The 20,471-nt window shown below is 43.0% G+C and overlaps 1 pseudogene; it reads right to left on the bottom strand.

Annotated features, from left to right (window-relative positions):
• Nucleotides 1–20,471, bottom strand: part of LOC115101239 (protein unc-13 homolog B-like) — a 112,113-nt pseudogene that overhangs the window by 63,109 nt on the left and 28,533 nt on the right.

Raw genomic sequence — 20,471 nt, 5'->3', positions numbered from 1 at the left:
CAAAGATTCAATATCTATTGGATTAACTTGCACTGTTGCCCACAACATCATTAGATTGAAGAATCACTCCTTAGGGGGAACTATTTATATTATTCAAGCAGGTGACATTGTTAACCTCCTTCTTATGCTGTGTTAAAGGATGTGTCAGTGACAAATAAACATAACCTGACTAGATTTAAAGCTGCCAACCTTACTTAAGAAATGTGCTTGTATTCTGATGCTTGATTCTGTCATTCTGTACCAGGAGGGTGGATGTCCCCAAATCATCTGAAAGAGGACGCCCTCCAACAAACAAAAGAGCTAAACCTCAGGCCCTCAGTTAACTGGGTCTATTTGCAATATAATCATTTAATAGTTTCCTACGTGAAAATCAAGCCATCAGAACAAACCAACAGACAATAAATGACTGCACTTCAAAAACTCTATTCATGTCTTAACTCTTCTTCACTGTGTGTCAATATGTATGACTGTTTAAAGGTGTGCCATCTTTAATGGCTGAATTTGTATTGTGCATGTGTCTTTGTATTCTGTGTAGGGGCATGTCCTGTATGTTTGTGTGTGTTATTCAGAACCTCTACCTGCTCCCGCGGTGGTCTCTGTAGTCCATGTCAAAGCTGTGCATGGAGTCTGTGCAGGAGTCCAGGTGGTTCTGGAGCTGGGGGCCCATGGGGTACTGGTGCATGGAGGAGTTGGGCTGCGCCGTAGTATGGTAGCGCGGGGAAAGCTGTTGCTGGTCTCACTGCGGTAGTCACTGTCCCGGTCGTCCACTGCACTGTCATGGTCATCCAGGGCTGTAGAGGGACAACAGGACAAGCTCCACAACACAGAACATCTTGAGACCTCTACATCCTCAAACTGCTAAAATGACTACAGAATCTCCATTTTATACACTGAGGTCAGGAATGATCAGGTAAGAGGGAGGTAAGGAGGGCAAGGGTCATGCACTTTTGAATGCAAGCCAACCAGAAAAAAAACTTCAGTGAGAAGGGGAAAGTGATGCAACTGAATATATAGGCCATTAAAGATAGAACCCTTAGATGCTACATCCATTTTTATTTTTAAGTTAGTGCATTCGGAAAGTATTCTGAACTCTTGACTTTTTCCACATTTTGTTACGTTACAGCCTTATTCTAAAAAGTATTACATTGATGAGGGGGGGGACTAAGTAAAAACAGTAAAAAAAAAAAAAGTTAGCCAATTTATTTTGCTAAACACTGAAATATTACATTTACATGAGTATTCAGACCTTTACTTTGTACTTTGTTGAAGCACCTTTGGCATCGATTACAGCCTCGAATCTTCTTGGGTATGACGTTACAAGCTTGGCACACCTATATTTGGGGAGTTTCTCCCATTCTTCTCTGCAGATCCTCTCAAGGGGGGGGGCATGAAATGATGCAGACATTTTTGGGTACCCTGCCCCAGATCTGTGCCTCGACACAATCCAGTCTCGGCGCTCTACGAACAACTCCTTCGACTTCATGGCTTGTTTTTGCACTGTCAACTGTGGGACATTATATAGTCAGGTGTGCCTTTCCAAATCATGTCCAATCAATTGAATTCACCACAGGTGGACGCTAATCGAGTAGTAGAAACATCAAGGATGATCAATGGAAACAGAATACACTTGAGCTCAATTTTGAGTCTCATAGCAAAGGGCCTGAATATTTACGTTGTTGATAAATTTGCAAAAAAAAAAAAAAAAAAAATGTTTTCGCTTTGTCATTATGGGATATTGTGTGTCGATTGCTGAGGATTATTTTCTATTTTTTCAAATTTAAAACAAGGCTGTAACTAAATGTGGAAAAAGTCAAGAGGTCTGAGTACTTTCTGAAGGCACAGTAACTTATAAATGCCACCTGAGCTTAGATTAACTGTCATACCACATCAGAACCCAAAATATAAGCTTGTTATACTCAAATGTTTGTAAACAAACAAAGCATATCCTCAAAACATGGTTAAAACTATCATTTTGACATCATGGACGGTCAGTCCTTGCATATGTCATTGTAAATAAGAATTTGTTCTTAACTGACTTGGCTAGTTAAATAAAGGTTACCGTTTTCAATTTTTTTGAAACATTTTTTAGAAATACATAACTCTGTCTATGAATTTGAGTGGTTACATTTCTCTAGCCCCATTCCTCAGCTTTTTACCAAAAACACAGGTGGGTGACAGCTTTGTTTCAATTAAGGATTCCTACTTTAAATACAGACAAAAATGGACACTCCAGTCAAAAAGTGATATTCCAAAATGACTGCGTTAAGTAACTCAATTGCAATGTTGACATAAGGGAATTCTCTCTCCTTAGTGACCCAGACTCAATTTTGGCATCAGACAGGTCCTTTGGATTGCAGTGCTGACCCTGAGCTGAGTGGCCTGCTTAAGGGGACATAAGCCTTATCGCTCCAGGCTGATATGTGAGATAGATAGATAGCTCGGGACAAACTGATGTATTGATATCTCTAAAAATCAGAGGGGAAAACAAGTTGTCAAGGTGACACCTGAACACAGGCTGGCAAACAGTGCCCCCCGTCTGTGTGATGATGTGGTTGCATCTCAGGAAGTCAACTGCCACTATGCTTTATCAAGGTCATGCTGACTACAAAAACATAGATCTCGGCCTAACTGCTATTGTCCAGTTATGTTTCCATAGAGGTAGTAATAATAACCATATTTGTGTTTCCATGTCCTGTGGGGAAATTGATATAGATGATGAAACTCAGATGGCATGAGGTGTAGTGCGATGAGGTGGGGCTGGGGGATATTTCCCCTGGCTGTAGCGACTATTGTTGGTGCTGGAAAACATGCACAAAGCATTGAGGATTGGCCAAGGTGAAGCTTTGGGAAGGTTTAGAATTCATCAGAAAAAGACTGTGTATTACATACTCAGTGTGTCAGTCCATCCAAAATAGTTGCCTGGTGAGGGTGTTGGCAGAGAAGTAAAGTGAGAGGTAGTGGAGAGTATGCAAAAACAGTGCCTGACTTGGGAGGGGGAATTATGACCATAACATACACAGTGGACAAACAGAAACACCACTAGCAGACATGCATGAACGTGGCATCCCTGTGTTGACATTCTTCATAACTTTGGATAAGTAGTGACTGTTCTGGAAAATTAAGATTGGATAAAAGGCTTACTTGATGTCAACTCTGAGCTAGGAGATTTACACATAACATAAGGAATAGGACAAGGAAATAAATAACATAAAAAGGCCAAACTAATGGAACACAGAGGGAGCCAAGGCTGATGAGAGAGCTCCATCTAGTGGGATATTATGGAGTGGAAGTCAGTCCCACTCACAGCATTGGGAGGCAGCGGGAGGCATGAGGCGTCTCTGGACCTCATCCTGCAGAGGGTACCAGAGAGAGGAAAGGAGACAACAAGAATTGTGACCTCTGACCATCATAATCCACAAAAACAAAATCATCATCATCAATCTCAAACTTTGTCATAATATTGTCATCACCAGCATGACTTCAATGCCACTGCATGCAATAGTTCGACCTACCATCTACATTATCACTTCAGAGCACACAGTGATAAACACACGCTCATGTCAATACAGTACCTAACCAGAGTTTTCTGTGACATGCAAAAGCGAGGTGAGGAAAATATCAAATGACAACAGGGTTAGTCCCATCTTCCATTTCCATGTATTTTACCGTGTGCTAGTGAATGCAGAAAGCCAGGTGTAATCTGGAGAGAAGGTTACAGAATATTCAACCGCATTGTACTGGGAACTTTACCATTTGTAAACATAGAGGGTATTTTGGAAAATTACTTCACCTCTGTAACTGCTTGAAATATAAATAGGTAGAATTTGTTACTACATTTTTGACATACATGTTCCTGGTGAAATAGCGCCTTAGCATGTAGGGTAGGCCTTACCTCATCATAGATCCTCACAGTGTTGATGCAATCCAGCTTGCCGGTCCAGTACTGCGCCTCGTCATCTGGGATGTCTGATAGAGAGGGGTGCACACACACAGAGTGGGATGACTGGTGAGCTGCATCCTGCCCTACCCCATACCATCCTAAACCATCCACTCTCCAACATGCTACTATTATATATTCATGGTCCTTTTTAATATATAATGAGCCACTTAGGAAAAAGACATTAAAAATAGTTGGCTATGCCCTGAATCTGTACTGTTGGGGGACAGGGACCATGAATGACAGGGCTCCACTGTAGTAATGTTTGTCATGACAGATGCAAATGATTGCCCAGAAGAGCACAAGACAATGACGTTAGTACTGACAGGGACAGAACTTCACAGTGACATAAGCGCAGAGCACTAGACTTTCTAGAGACTGCAAAACTGTGCAAACCTTAACTTGATGACATTACCAGCCTAACAATTGACAAAAATGTGCAGACAGGTAAATTATACATTGATGCCTCCTACCAAACCACTGGTCTGTTAGAGCAGACTCCCTCCCTGTGACCTGATGTCCCATGTTCCTTTACAGAGAGACACTGGACATTAAAGTGTTTCCCCTATATTCATTTAACATTAACCCATTTATCATTCCCCTATATTCATTTACAGCAATACATTTTTTTTTTTTATTCTAGGGGAAATCCTGGACTTTAAAGAGAGCTGAACACAAAAACGCCAGAGGTTCAAAGGCAGATGAAACCAAACCCCTGTCCTGGTGAATGAATGGGATCAGTGGTACACAGAACCCAGACAAACACACAGCCTCCCTTCCCTACCGCTACCTTCAAAGGCCTGCCCTTAAACACCTGAAAGCTGCTCTAGTCCCTCTCACAGACAAACACTTTTAACTTATTGATCTTAGGGGCATGTGTTTAGTCCCCTCCTGTACTCCCTCTTCACCCACGACTGTGTGGCCAAGCACAGTTTTTGATTGATTAATTTATTTTACATAAAAAGTTTTAAAAAATCTCCCCAATTGGTAGTTACAGTCTTGTTCAATTGCTACAACTCCCGTACTGACTCGGGAGAGGCGAAGGTCGAGAGCCGCGCGTCCTCCAAAACACAACCCTGCCAAGCCGCAGTGCTTCTTAAAAAAATGCACGCTTAACCTGGAAGCCAGTGTGTCGGAGAAAACACAGTACACCTGGCGACCGTGTCAGCGTGCATGCACCCGGCCCACCACAGGAGTTGCTAGTGCATGATGGGACAAGGCTGGCACACAGCTGGAATCGAACCAGGATCTGTAGTAACACAGCTAGCATTGCGATACAGTGCCTTAGACCGCAGCACCACTCAGGAGGCCTTTTATTTTTTACTTTAGTTTATTTAGTGAATATTTTCTTAAACTGCATTTTTGGTTAAGGGCATGTAAGTAAGCATTTCACGGTAAGGTCTACACCTGCTGTATTCAGCGCATGTGACAAAAAAAAAGTGATTTGATGCACACCGACACCAATACTGGCAAAATTAAGGGACAGCGATGTAGAAAGTGATCCGTAAATTACATAACTGTTCCTTCTCAGTGAAGAGATGAGAGCGGCTGCATCCAAAAGGCTCGCTACGCAACCTCCTGGGATTTCAACCAATCACTATCAGGTGTGGTGGCATATGTTAAAGCACAGGTCACTGGAGAAGGCTACTACTGTATAATCATTACTGTATTGTGCCCTATACATGTTCCATCTACATTAACAGACCTATAACATTTCAGTATCATACATCATACCAACTGTAGCTACTGTAACTGTAGACACAGTTTGATGGACAATAGACCCTGGTACACAGTACAGAATCAACAAAAACATTTAAAGAGATAACATATGATATAAAATAGATATCCTATGGGAAGCTAAGTGCCCAACAGAAACATTGTGATCAATATAACATTTTACCAAAGGGCAGCTCAAAGTGGGAGTCCAGAAGAACCTGGTGGTGTGTTGGGTTCTTGGTGCCGTAGATCTCATCAGCCTTCATCAAAACCTCAGCATCCAGGAAGGTCCAGTCCCCTGAGCCCTCCTGAGGGAAGAGAAAGGGCTAGGTCAGAGGACATAGACAGAGAGACCAGATGAAACTAACTGGGAGGTGAACCAGTGCCCAAACTACTCTGTACATGTTTTATATAGAATTTGAACTGTGTGTTGTAAATGTTGGTTTTCAACATCTCGAAATGTTTTGGCCAGTTGTGTTGGTGGTGTGTAACGTTGTATGAGTGAATCATCTGCCCCTCTCACCTCCTCTGACTGGCGGATGCTCTTGAGGGGGATCCAGGCAGTCCCCAGCATGGTGTCCCAGATAAGGCCTTTGTTCCACACCTCCACAATGAGGCCCAGGTCCAAACAGTTGATCTCACTGGAGAAACAGGAGAGAGAGGCCATAAAGGAGAGGGGGTCATAATCAACTCTCATTCAATACAGACACACAGTTTAATAGAGCGACAGATCAGTAGAAAGAAAGCGACACAGTGATCGTCTAACAAATGTATAATGGTTTCATTCAGTATGTGTTGAGTCACCTCCATGACATTGAAATAATTATTACAGAAACTAGGGCTAAGCGCCGTCTGGCCGTTCACTGATCCCTTGGTCTTTGATTAGGCCTATGCATCATGTCAGATGTCGTGATGCCTTCCATCCTTAATTTGCCATTGAAAAGGATGCAAATACAGCTTGCTGACAATAAAAGAGCATCTCACTTGAAAGCGACCACTGCTCATAATTTCTTCATCTCATTTGCGGCACTTCAAAAGGAAGATGAGAGAAGAGATACTTATCAAAAGTGCACTGCCCTCAGTAAAGGTGGCAGTAAGAGCGAGCCCAGGTGCAAAAAAAAATATTCTAAACCACTAACACTAAAGGCGATGTACCAAATGAAGACAACGCTATTACTGTAATGAGCAGACCAATCACCTTCACATCTCTTTGGCTCTTACGTGGCCACAGTGAATGTAAACATGTACTTGTATAAACTGCTTACAGTCATATAGTACTTTTATAAAACAAATATAAAAAGAATGAGTAGACAATATTTTACATTTCATAAAAAATATTAAACCAAGACTCTTTTTGATCAATCACACACCGACTTCACTTTGAGCTCTCTCTATCGTTCCGCATCATGGAAACACAAATTAAAGAACCCATAGACCCACTCCACCATGAAAACAGCATTCAACAATCCATTAATAGAGAGATAGAGATCAGTAGAAAGACAGCGACACAGTGATTGTCTAATAAATGTATAATGGTTTCATTCCCAGACCTGCTTTTTTGGACTCTCTCTCTACCGCACCTGCTGTCTATAACTCTGAATGATCGGCTATGAAAAGCCAACTGACATTTTCTCCTGAGGTACTGACCTGTTGCACCCTCTACAACCACAGTGATTATTATTATCTGACCCTTCTGGTCATCTATGAACGTTTGAACATCTATAATCTCCACACGGCACAGCCAGAAGAGGACTGGCCACCCCTCAGAGCCTGGTTCCTCTCTATGTTTCTTCCTAGGTTCCAGCCTTTCTAGGGAGTTTTTCCTAGCCTTCATGCTTCTACATCTGCATTGCTTGCTGTTTGGGTTTTAGGCTGGGTTTCTGTACAGCACTTTGTGACATTGGCTGATGTAAAAAGGGTTTTATAAATACATATGATTGATTGATTAAATAATGTTCCATTTGAGCTCCCCATTGTTTGTGGAGTGAGATGGGAATGAACAGGCTCCTGCAGCACAGGGACACAAAGGCTTTGGAAAACGCTTGAAAATAAGCACTACACAGAACACACCTTGTATTCTACTGCATTTATTATTTTTCCCATTACTTTCTAAAAGACACTCCAAAATCAGGGGTAGGATGGAGTAATGCCTAACTGATTGTCTCCATGGCAACCAGATGAGTGTTTTGAGGCTTCTTTCAACCATTTTTCTATGGCTGGCCATGCTTTCCACCTGGCTACCCTTACCCGGGTCAACAGCTCTGCAACCCCACAGCATCTTGCCCAAGCCTCCTCCATTTCTCCTTCACCCAAATACAGATAGCTGATGTTCTGAAAGAGCTGCAAAATCTGGACCCCTACAAATCAGCTGGGTTAGACAATCTGGAACCTCTCTAAAATTATCCGCCGCAATTGTTGCAACCCCTATTACTAGTATGTTCAACCTCTCTTTCGTATCGTCCGAGATCCCTAAAGATTGGAAAGCTGCCGCAGTCATCCCCCTCTTCAAAGGGACTCAAACTGTTACAGACCTATATCTATCCTACCCTGCCTTTCTAATGTCTTCGAAAGACAAGTTAAACAGATCACTGACCATTTCGAAACCAACTGTACCTTCTCCGCTATGCAATCTGGTTTCCGAGTGGGTCATGGGTGTACCTCAGCCACGCTCAAGGTCCTAAACGATATCATAACCTCCATCGATAAAAGACAATACTGCGCAGCCGTCTTTAACGTCCTGGCCAAGGCTTTCGACTCTGTCAATCACCGCATTCTTATCGACAGACTCAACAGCCTTGGTTTCACAAATTACTGCCTCGCCTGGTTCACCAACTACTTATCAGATAGAGTGCAGTGTGTCAAATCGGAGGGCCTGTTGTCCGGACCTCTGGCAGTCTCTATGGGGGTGCCACAGGGTTCAATTCTCGGGCCGACTCTTTTCTCCGTATACATCCATGATGTCGCTCTTGCTGCTGGTGATTCTCTGATCCTTCTCTATGCAGACGACACCATTTTGTATTCTTCTGGCCCTTCTTTGGACACTATTAACAACCCTCCAGACGAGCTTCAATGCCATACAATACTCCTTCAGTGGCCTCCAACTGCTCTTAAATGAAAGTAAAACTAAATGTATGCTCTTCAACCAATTTCTGCCCGCACCCGCCCGCCCGTCTAGCATCACTACTCTGGACAGTTTCTGACTTAGAATATGTGGACAACTACAAATACCTAGTTGTCTGGTTAGACTGTAAACTCTCCTTTCAGACTCACATTAAGCATCTCCAATACAAAATTAAATATAGAAACAAAGCACAATTTCGCAACAAAGCATCCTTCACTCATGCTGTCTAGCATACCCTCGTAAAACTGACTATCCTCCCGATCCTTGACTTCGGCGATGTCATTTACAAAATAGCCTCCAACACGTTACTCAGCAAATTGGATGTAGTCTATCACAGTGCCATCCATTTTGTCACCAAAACCCCATGTACTACCCACCACTGCGACCTGTATGCTCTCGTTGGCTGGCCCTCGCATCATATTCATCGCCAAACCCACTGGCTCCAGGTCATCTATAAGTCTTTGCTAGGTAAAACTCTGCCTTATCTCAGCTCACTGGTCACCATAGCAGCACCCACCCGTAGCACGCGCTCCAGCAGGTATATTTCACTTGTCATCCCCAAAGCCAACTCCTCCTTTGGCCGCCTTTCATTCCAGTTCTCTGCTGCCAATGACTGGAACGAATTGCAAAAATCACTGAAGCTGGAGTCATATCTCCCACACTAACTTTAAGCGACAGCTGTCAGAGCAGCTTACTGATCATTGCACCTGTACACAGCCCATTCGTACATAGCCCACCCAACTACCTCATCCCCATGTTGTCACTTATTTTTTTGCTCCTTTGCACCTCAGTATCCCTACTTGCACATTCATCTTCTGCACATCTATCACTCCAGTGTTTAATTGCTAAATTGTAATTATTTCGCCACCATGGCCTTACCTCCCTAATCTTACTACATTTGCACAGACTGTATATAGATTTTTCTATTGTGTTTTTGACTGTACGGTTGTTTATACCATGTATAACTCTGTTGTTGTTTGTGTCGCACTGCTTTGCTTTATCTTGGCCAGGTCGCTGTTGTAAATGAGAACTTGTTCTCAACTGGCCTACCTGGTTAAATAAAGGTGAAATATATATATTTTTTTAAATTCAAGCACAGAAACATTAAGGCTCTCCTGTATGTCACTTCCTGGAGCACCCTGTTGCGGAAACAGTGAGAGACAACACAATCAAAGACAACACCATCACAGTCAGTGTAAACATAAGCCATCAGTTCAATGAGACAATCTCATGAAGGCTCTTAAACATTACACAAAATACCCCAGCGTTGTATTTGTATCCCTAAAGAACAATATCCCGTCTCTAATGACTGAGCAGCATAGCACAGGAGCTATGGAAACAGCTCTAGAAATAAGGTGAGCTGGGGTGTACGGTGTATATATTGATCCATAGCTTTCGCTACATTCCCGTTTTCTGTCAGCCCTGGTGGCCCCTTGGTGGGGATGGCCATTATCTCACAAGGAAATTGTAGTCTGGACTGGACTCTAGTCTCCAAGGCCCTCTGGCTAGCATAGAAACAGAAGCCTGGCCTGACAAACCAAAATACCATTTGGCAATCTGCTATCTCATTAAGAGGAGAAAGGTGCATCCATCCACTTAAGTACTCTGTGAGTCAATTACATAGTATGCAATCAAAATCAATTATGTGAATCTGTTACATAAAAGGTTGACCCACAGAACCAACAGGCTACAGCTTTCTGGCAAGGAAACACATCATTGGAGAAGAAAGAAATCCAGCAGAGCCAGTTTCAAGTTAACAGTAAACTTCAGACTCGCTGACAAGTGCTAATGCATTGTGTTTCATGAACAGTACTACAGAACCAAGCATTTATACTCAGAAACATCCTTGAAATAGATGTGGAAATATATCATAAAAATTGCATACACAGATGCGCACACACAGGAGTAAGCCTAGAGCTAAAAACTGCCCAGCCTACATACGGAACACTGAAAAGAGGAAATTAGATGAGTAACCATGAGGAAGTGAATAGTTGTGAGAAAAGGTAAGCTAACTTTCCCGAAACAACAACCCACCTGGCAGGCAACAACGGGGACAAAACATTCCTGGAAATCCCCGACTGTGGCCTGCTCTCACATATTACTGTCTGAAAATCATAAACCTGAACTGTAGCTACATAGCATTAGCACCAGAGGAAGACTAGCTGCCCTGCTTTCACCTGACTGAGTGGAAGAGTACTCAGGTTGTTGCGTCTGCTGCATAATTCCAAAAGACAGTCAGCCTTAATCAAATAAAGGTGTTAGTGGCTGAGCATGGAGGATATACTGTACTGTTACAATAAGTCTGTTGAGCTCAGAGCCATAGACCCTCCCTTCATCGTTCCTCTCTGATCATCATTTAAACAAAACAAACCTGATGTTACCTGATTCTATGTTGACACTGTATGAAAATGTGACACTTGACACTTACAGAGCCTCCAGACAGACTACTGGTATTCTATCTGTTGTGGCTTATACGACATACACTACATGACCAAAAGTATGTGGACACCTGCTTGTTGAACATCTCATTCCAAAATTATGGGCATTAATATGGAGTTGGTCCCCACTTTGCTGCTATAACAGCAGGGAAGGCTCTCCACTAGATGTTGGAACATTGCTGAGGGGACTTGCTTAAATTCAGCCGCAAGAGTATTAGTGAGGTTGGGTACTGTTGTTGGGCGATTAGGCCTGGTTCGCAGTCGGCGTTCCAATTCATCCCAAAGGTGTTTGATGGGATTGAGGTCAGGGCTCTGTACAGCCCAGTCAAGTTCTTCCACACCGATCTCGAAAAAAACATTTGTGTGGACTTCGCCTTATGCACGGGGGCTTTGTCATGCTGAAACAGGAAAGGGCCTTCCCCAAACTGTCGCCGCAAAGCTTGAAGCACAGAATCGTCTAGAATGTCATTGTATGCTGTAGCGTTAAGATTTCCATTCACTGGAACTAAGGGGCCTAGCCCGAACCATGAAAAACAGCCCCAGACCATTATTCCTCCTCTGCTAAACTTTAAAGTTGGCACTATGCATTGGGGCAGGAAGAATTCTTCCGGAATCCGCCAAACCCAGATTCATCCATCGGACTGCCAGATGGTTAAGCATGATTCATCACTCCAGAGTACACATTTCCACTGCTCCATAGTCCAATGGTGGCGAGCTTTACACCACTCCAGCCGACGCTTTGCGCATGGTAATCATAGGCTTGTGTGCGGCTGCTCGGCCATGGAAACCCATTTCAGGAAGCTCCCGTTGAACAGTTATTGTGCTGAAGTTGCTTCCAGCGGCAGGAACTCGGTAGTGAGTGTTGCAACCGAGGACAGACGATGTTTACGCATTATAAGCTTCAGCACTCAGCAATCCTGTTCTGTGAGCTTGTGGGGCCCATCACTTCGTATTAAAACTGTGTGTGACTGTCCTGTGTATCAGTGTATCAGTGTTCCGTTACTTGTCGTGTTTTGTGGATGTCAGGAAGAGAAGCTACTGCAAAATTATTTGGGGATCCAAATAAACAAAGACTGAGTGCATAGGACAGGAATAGAGAGGTCTAAGAAGTGTGTGGTTAATGGTCACTTACAACATGAAGTCCTGCTCCCAGCATGGCTGGTCCCCTCGCACGGTAATGGAGGTGCTCTTGACATTCTGCACCTTCAGCGTCACATAGCTATTGAACTTACCTGCAACACAGAAAGGAGGGGAAAAGAGGTGAAAAGCATGCATATAATGAAATGAAGTAATGGTGGGAAGAGGTACTGATATTTAATATTCGTACTAACAGTACTTATGCTCACCACATTACAAAGATAGATTGTCATGTTGAAAGGAAAAAAGAGAGTAGATTACTGTGTACACGTAGGAGACCAAGTCTCCATACTACTTTGTCTTTATAGGACATGAGCAGTAATCTGCATGACGTCAAATGATTTGCCAGATGGAGAGCTTCTGTGTACAGGTAAGAAAGACAATTGTGGTGGCAGACGTAGCAATGATGGCCAATCTAACATTACTGTTACTATCCCAACTGCTTCAATTTGACTTTGTGTGACTGAAGGACAGTCGGCGACGTAGGTGAGAGTGAAAGCAGATAAGTCAGTTTCCCCATCCCTTCCCCCCACCGCCCTGCACCCAGACCAATTCACTGACCCTGGTAATCTCACTACAGAGGAGTGCCACACAGCCAGGCAGGCAGCAGATATAGCCTAGCCATCCATCCTCTCTCCTGGCTGATGTGATTCACACACTGCAGAGCAGCCACCCTAATATAGCTCTGGGCATGATTACCATTTCACCTCTGACACTGAGACATAGGCCAGTACAGTAGGACTACGTGATGCAGAGACAGGCGAGACCAGCTTCCACAGCAGAAAAGGTCTCTGTCATCTCTCATACCATCAATTTAAAGACCAAGGTTATTAAAAGACCTTGTTTGATTTATAAACATATTTAAAAGTCATCACTGTGAAGCAGGTAGTGGCAAATCATTTCATATTTATTGTAGGGGCAGATGTGGTGGCACCACAGGTCACAAAGAAGTGGGGCCAACTTCTTTCTCATGATCATGACCAGTTAAAACTGCTCTCGTTGTCCCATTTGCCTTTCCAGTAGCCCAACATAGCTACACTGGGGTGTTGCAAAATCTATTTATTTTTTCTGCTACAATGAAAGCGTACATTTTGGTCAGGGTGAGCAGAGCGCAAGTCACTTTATCCTATTGCTCTCATAGCAGAAGTCCATCTAGCACGCTGGGGGTGATGAAACAACAGAACTCCATTCATTTTCAATAAGGGGAAGCGAAGTGGGCGGGGGACCGTTGGTTGATGCGAGCATGCGTGAGGGAACATGAACAGGTTGGGACCAAAGTTGGGGAAAGCTGAACTTTTTTCGCGTGCGCTGTGGTGCTATTGACCAATCAAAGCTCACTCTAGTTTTAAGCCCCTACAGGATTGGCTGTAGATACCTAGCACTACCTATCTTGTTAGAACCGACATGAGGGTGAAGCTTGCGTGGCTATCCATATAGTGGATCATTGGCTGTCAGGCCTGCTGTCAAGCACGAGTTGCACGACGAAAAAACTTGAACAGAACTAGAATGCCCAGGTTTCTGATTATTCTGGCATGAGACCAAGTCCATATTATGGCAAGAACAACTCAAATAAGCACAGAGAAACGACAGTCCATCAATATTTTAAGACATGAAGATCAGTCAATCCGGAACATTTCAAGAACATTGAAAGTTTCCTCAATTGCATTCGCAAAAACCATCAAGTGCTACGATGAAACTGTCTCTCATGAGGACCGCCACAGGAAAGGAAGACCCAAAGTTACCTCTGCTGCAGAGGATAAGTTCATTGGAATTATCAGCCTCAGAAATTGCAGCCAAAATAAATGCTTCACAGAGTTAAAGTAACAGACAAATCTGAACATCAACTGTTCAGAGGAGACTGGGTGAGTCAGGCCTTCATGGTCGAATTGCTGCAACAACAAAAAACACAACTAAAGGACACCAATAAGCAGACACTTGCTTATGCCAAGAAACACGATCAATGGACATTAGACCAGTGGAAATGAGTCCATATTTGAGATTTTTGGTTCCAACCGCCGTATCTTTGTGAGACGCAGAGTAGATGAACGGAGGATCTCCACATGTGTGGTTCCCAACGTGAAGCATGGAGTAGGTATGATGGTGCCTTGCTTGTGACAGTATCAGTGATTAATTTTGAATTCAAGGCACACTTAACCAGCATGGCTACCACAGCATTCTGCAGCGATACGCCATCCCAGCTGGGTTGTACTTAGCGGGACAATCATTTGTTTTTCAACAGGGCAATGACCCAACACACCTCCAGGCTGTGTAAGGACTATTTGACTAAGGAGAGTGATGGAGTGCTGCATCAGATGACCTGGCCTCCACAATCACCCAACTTCATCCCAATTGAGATTATTTGGGATAAGTTGGATGCAGAGTGAAGGAAAATCAGCCAACAAGTGCTTAGCATATGTGGGAACTCCTTCAAGATGGAAAAGCATTCCAGGTGAAGCTGGTTGAGAGAATGCCAAGAGTGTGCAAAGCTGTCATCAAGGCAAAGGGTGGCTACTTTGAAGAGTCTAAAATATATTTTTATTTTTTTAAACACATTTTTGGTTACTACATTATTATTAGTCTTCTTTATTTTTCCACATTGTAGAATAGTGAAAAACCCTTGAATGAGTAGGCGTGTCCAAACTTTTGACTGGTACTGTATATTATTTAGTATATGTAAAGTCAAGATTAAATCAATAAATAGTCTGATGGGTGACAATATTAGCCTATCATTTGTGAATGATATATTATCACATGTGAATTATGACCCGCATATGAAACAATGCCTTTTTTTTGTGACTTTTTCGAATCATAGTTGCACACCTCATGTAGCCTAGCCCATAGGCATATGTGTTTTAATAAGGTTTGTATCACAACTGAAGTGGCCAAATAACTAATTAAAATTAAGCACATTAATCCGCTTTACAAGGAGTGTAGAGCCTAACTGGCATACATTAGCAGCGTGAGTTTCCAGTTTTGGGAAGATCATTTTCACCATAAAAAATCACCTTTATAATAAAAGCATTACATGCATAATTGCATTTGCGGTCACTTTTGATAATGGTGTTTTCCGTTAAAGGAACATTTGCGCTTATAGCCTACTACCACGTGTGCATTGCTGCACTTATAATGTGAAGAAATAGCCTAAGAGTTTAACATTTTAAGCTAAACGTTCTGATCTGTTGCGTCAGCCACATTGCATCAAAAATATTTGTTGATGGTAGTCGTTGTATTAACTTGGGATCAATCACATCCCACAACTGTCCCAGACTATGTTTGGAATATTTATTTCTTGCACAGAATAGGTCGACTGTTGTACTATGAGGGATAGGTTGACATAGGTTAGTGCTTTTGATGTTCGTTAGGCCTACTCATCTTGTGCGCTGACGAAAAGTAAAATGTGGACAGTTCTTCAATATGCACACAGTGGCGTCCCCGATGTGTGTCTTCACTTGTAGTCGGTTAGAAAGACCCTATCACCTGACTGAGAGCCATGTGAGTGAGAGGTGGTTCGAATTGCGCAGCACACTCAGGGAGAAGGGCACAATGCTGCACTCCAGGCCGCAAAAGGCCTGGATTTTTTTTAGGGTGCATTACAGCCACAATGAGGATGCTGCCATGATATTCGAGGCATTATCAAGTGCTTGTCAAATTGTGAATAAGTGACTGATGTAGTGTGTACAGCCTGCGCGAAAAACAAAGCAGAGCTCATGCCTTTCAAGTAACTTTTTTCAAATCATCATTAGTCTCATCATTCCGCTTTACAATGTATTAAACATCAAAACATAAAGTTACTAAACTAAAGTTGCATTAATAACTATAAATTAAGCATATAGGAGTACATATTTCTTTGTTAACCGGTCAACACTGAATCGCCGCATGTGAGCATTCCCTCAAATCATTTGGAGAAAATATTTCAATTTTTTTCAGCTTTGTTCAATTGTATTCTTCATACAAAAAAAGATATTTAAAAGAAATAATGCCACAGAATTATGAGCAAATCTTGTCTGCTAAATTAACTAGTGTAGCCCACAGCCATTTGGCATAGCCACGTCAGGACAACTCAGAGGATGCTATTCTTTTCTTCTGAAATAGACTACATTTTCTTCATATCATGCTTCTTTAGACCGGTCTAAATAATGGATTTATTGTGAATGTATAAGCTATATTACATGGATTTATTAGACCTTTTTAAATGGCTTGTAGATTATGTGTTGAAGCCAGGAGATACTAAATGTGTTTATATTAATTTAACGGTCATTTACCGAGAGACTGACAATTATTTGATTGACAATCACCGGCAGACAAAATTTTGTGACCGCCACAGGCCCAGTGCAACCCAATAATAGGAATGTTAATGTTTTGACAGGGGAATTCTGTTATAGACAGAGACAACTGCGATGAAACAATAGGACTAACAGGGTGGAGCAGGGCCTGCATCATGTAGGCCTATATAGGCTACATCTGTAATTCAAAAGTTACAGGTGCACATTAACACAGTCCAGTCTATGTCATCACTATTTGTATATGTGATTAATTCCAGTCAATCATTTTGTATTAAAAAAGGCCTAGTTAGCCTACCAACCAAAGTTAGAATATAAACCAAATTTGATCACATTCACATTCTATTAACACAAATAAATTGGCTTTGGCTATAAATATATAACATTACCGCTTCGTTTCCCCTGACCAAATTGGACAGATCTCTAATGTTTAGGTGTAGGCTGCTACAACATTTCTGTAAGGAGTTTTTGCTTGTTCTTTTCCTGTTAACCAGCAGCATAACACCCTGCATACCACTGCTGGCTTGCTTCTGAAGCTAAGCAGGGTTGGTCCTGGTCAGTTCCTGGATGGGAGACCAGATGCTGCTGGAAGTAGTGTTGGAGGGCCAGTAGGAGGCACTCTTTCCTCTGGTCTAAAAAAAATATCCCAATGCCCCAGGGCAGTGATTGGGGACACTGCCCTATGTAGGGGGATGTTAAACAGGTGTCCTGACTCTCTGAGGTCATTAAAGATCCCATGACTCTTATTGTAAGAGTAGGGGTGTTAACCCCAGTGTCCTGGCTAAATTCTCAATCTGGACCCCAAACCATCACAGTCACCTAATAATCTCCAGTTTACAATTGGCTCATTTATTCCCCAGGTTGTTGCTGCAAATGAGAATGTGTTCTCAGTAAAATGATGGATAAATAGTTGGCTAAAATAATACCGGAGGAAAGCGTGCTCTGTTTTCTATATATGTGCGCCATGCGCAACCTGAGATTTCCGTGGATCTGAATAGTCAACACACACACCTTTATGTAGGACTATCTACCTGGGAAAAGATACATGGTCACTTGACTTCCCAGTGGCAAAAAAAACATTTATTTTGCCATGGACACAAAGCTTCAATTCAGTCAACAGAGCTGGTACACAATGAGAATGTGCATAAAAAAACCGATACCCGATATTTTCAATTTTCTTTTAAGCATTCTAGTACAGTTAAATAGTTAACACACACACGTTGTGGTCTAAGGCACTGCATCTCAGTGCAAGAGGTGTCACTACAGTCCCTGGTTTGAACCCAGGCTGTATCACATCCGGACGTGATTGGGAGTCCCATAGTGCGACAAAGTCATTGTAAATAAGAATGTGTTCTTACCTGACTTGCCTAGTTAAATAAAGGTTACACACACACACACACACACACACACACACAAAAGACCAAAAAGTTATTTTGTTGGCATTTACATACAATGTGATTTTCTGGATATTTTTCTCATTTTGTCTGTCATAGTTGAAGTGTACCTATGATGAAAATTACAGGCCTCTCTCATCTTTTTAAGTGGGAGAACTTGCACAATTGGTGGCTGACTAAATACTTTTTTGCCCCACTGTATACTTTTCGTGTGTCACGCCCTGGTCTTAGTATTTTGTGTTTTTATTATTTTGGTCAGGCCAGGGTGTGACATGGGTTATTTATGTGGTGTGTTTTGTCTTGTTTTTTTTGTAGGTCATGGGATTGTGGTTAGTGGGGTTGTCTAGAATAGTCTATGGCTGCCTGGAGTGGTTCTCAATCAGAGGCAGGTGTTTATCGTCGTCTCTGATTGGGAACCATATTTAGGCAGCCATATTCTTTGAGTGTTTCGTGGGTGATTGTTCCTGTCTCTGTGTTAGTTTGCACCAGAATAGGCTGTTTAGGTTGTTACGTTTATTGTTTTGTATTGTTCGTGTTTATCATTTATTAAACATGTATCGAAATAACCGCGCTGCATTTTGGTCCAACTCTCCTTCACCGGAAGATAACCCTAATATCGTGGCTGTTTATTTACCACCACAGACAGATGCTGGCACTAAGACTGCACTCAGTCAGCTGTATAAGGAAATAAGCAAACAGGAAACCACTCACCCAGAGGCGCCGCTCCTAGTGGCCGGACATTTTAATGCAGGGACACTTAAATCAGTTTTACCAAATTTCCATCAACATGTTAAATGTGCAACCAGAGGGAAAAAAATTCTAGATCACCTGTACTCCACACACAGAGATGCGTACAAAGCGCTCCCTCGCCCTCCATTTGGTAAATCCGACCAGAACTATATACTCCTGATTCCTGTTTACAAGCAGAAATTAAAGCAGGAAAGACCAGTGACTCGGTCTACAAAAAAGTGGTCAGATGAAGCATGTGCTAAACTACAGGACTGTTTTGCTATCACAGACTGGAACATGTTCTGGGATTATTCCGATGGCATTGAGGAGTACACCACATCAGTCACTGGCTTTATCAATAAGGGCATCGAGGATGTCGTCCCCACAGTGACTGTACGTACATACCCCAACCAGAAGCCATGGATTACAGGCAACATTCGCACTGAGCTAAAGGGTAGAGCTGCTGCTTTCAAAGTGCGGGACTCTAACCCGGAAGTTTACAAGAAATCCTGCTATGCCCTGCGATGAACCATCAAACAGGAAAAGCATCTATATACGGCTAAGATTGAATCATACTACACAGGCTCCGACGCTCGTCTTATCTGGCAGGGCTTGCAAACTATTACAGATTACAAAGTAGTCTACAAATCACTTCTATGCTCGCTTCGAGGCAAGCAACACTGAGGCAGGCATGAGAGCATCAGCTGTTCCGGGCTACCGTGTGATCACGCTCTCCGTAGCCAACGTGACTAAGGTCAACATACACAAGGCTGCGGGACCAAACAGATTACCAGGACGTGCGCTCCGAGCATGTGCTGACCAACTGGCAGGTGTCTTCACTGACATTTCAACATGTCCCTGTAATACCGACATGTTTCAAGCAGACCACCATAGTCCCTGTGCCCAAGAACACAAAGGCAACCTGCCTAAATGACTACAGACCCGTAGCACTCACGTCTGTAGCCATGAAGTGCTTTGAAAGGCTGGTAATGGCTCACATCAACACCATTATCCCAGAAACCCTAGACCCACTCCAATTTGCATACCGCCCAAACAGATCCACAAATGATGTAATCTCTATTGCACTCCACAACTCCCTTTCCCACCTGGACAAAAGGAACACTTATGTGAGAATGCTATTCATTGACTACAGCTCAGCGTTAAACACCATAGTACCCTCAAAGCTCATCACTAAGGATCCTGGGACTAAACACCTCCCTCTGCAACTGGATCCTGGACTTCCTGTCGGGCCGCCCCCAGGTGGTGAGGGTAGGTAGCAACACATCTGCCCCCCAGGGGTGCGTGCTCAGTCCCCTCCTGTACTCCCTGTTCACCCACGATTGCATGGCAAGACTCCAACACCATCATTAAGTTTGCTGTCGACAACAGTGACAGCCTACAGGGAGGAGGTCAGAGACCTGGCCGGGTGGTGCCAGAATAAGAACCTGTCCCTCAACGTAACCAAGACTAAGTAGATGATTGTGGACTACAAGAAAAGGTGGACCGAGCACGCCCCCATTCTCATCAATGGGGCTGTAGTGGAGCAGGTTGAGAGCTTCAAGTTCCTTGGAGTCCACATCACCAACAAACTAGAATGGTCCAACCACACCAAGACATTCGTGAAAAGGGCACGACAAAGCCTATTCCCCCCCCAGGAAACTAAAAAGATTTGGCATAGGTCCTGAGATCCTCAAAAGGTTCTACAGCTGCAACATCGAG

Source organism: Oncorhynchus nerka, linkage group LG19 (assembly GCF_034236695.1).
Source record: "Oncorhynchus nerka isolate Pitt River linkage group LG19, Oner_Uvic_2.0, whole genome shotgun sequence".
Lineage (NCBI taxonomy): Eukaryota > Metazoa > Chordata > Actinopteri > Salmoniformes > Salmonidae > Oncorhynchus > Oncorhynchus nerka.
The sequence above is the reverse complement of the archived record's forward strand: the minus strand, read 5'-3'. Positions and strand labels throughout refer to the sequence as shown.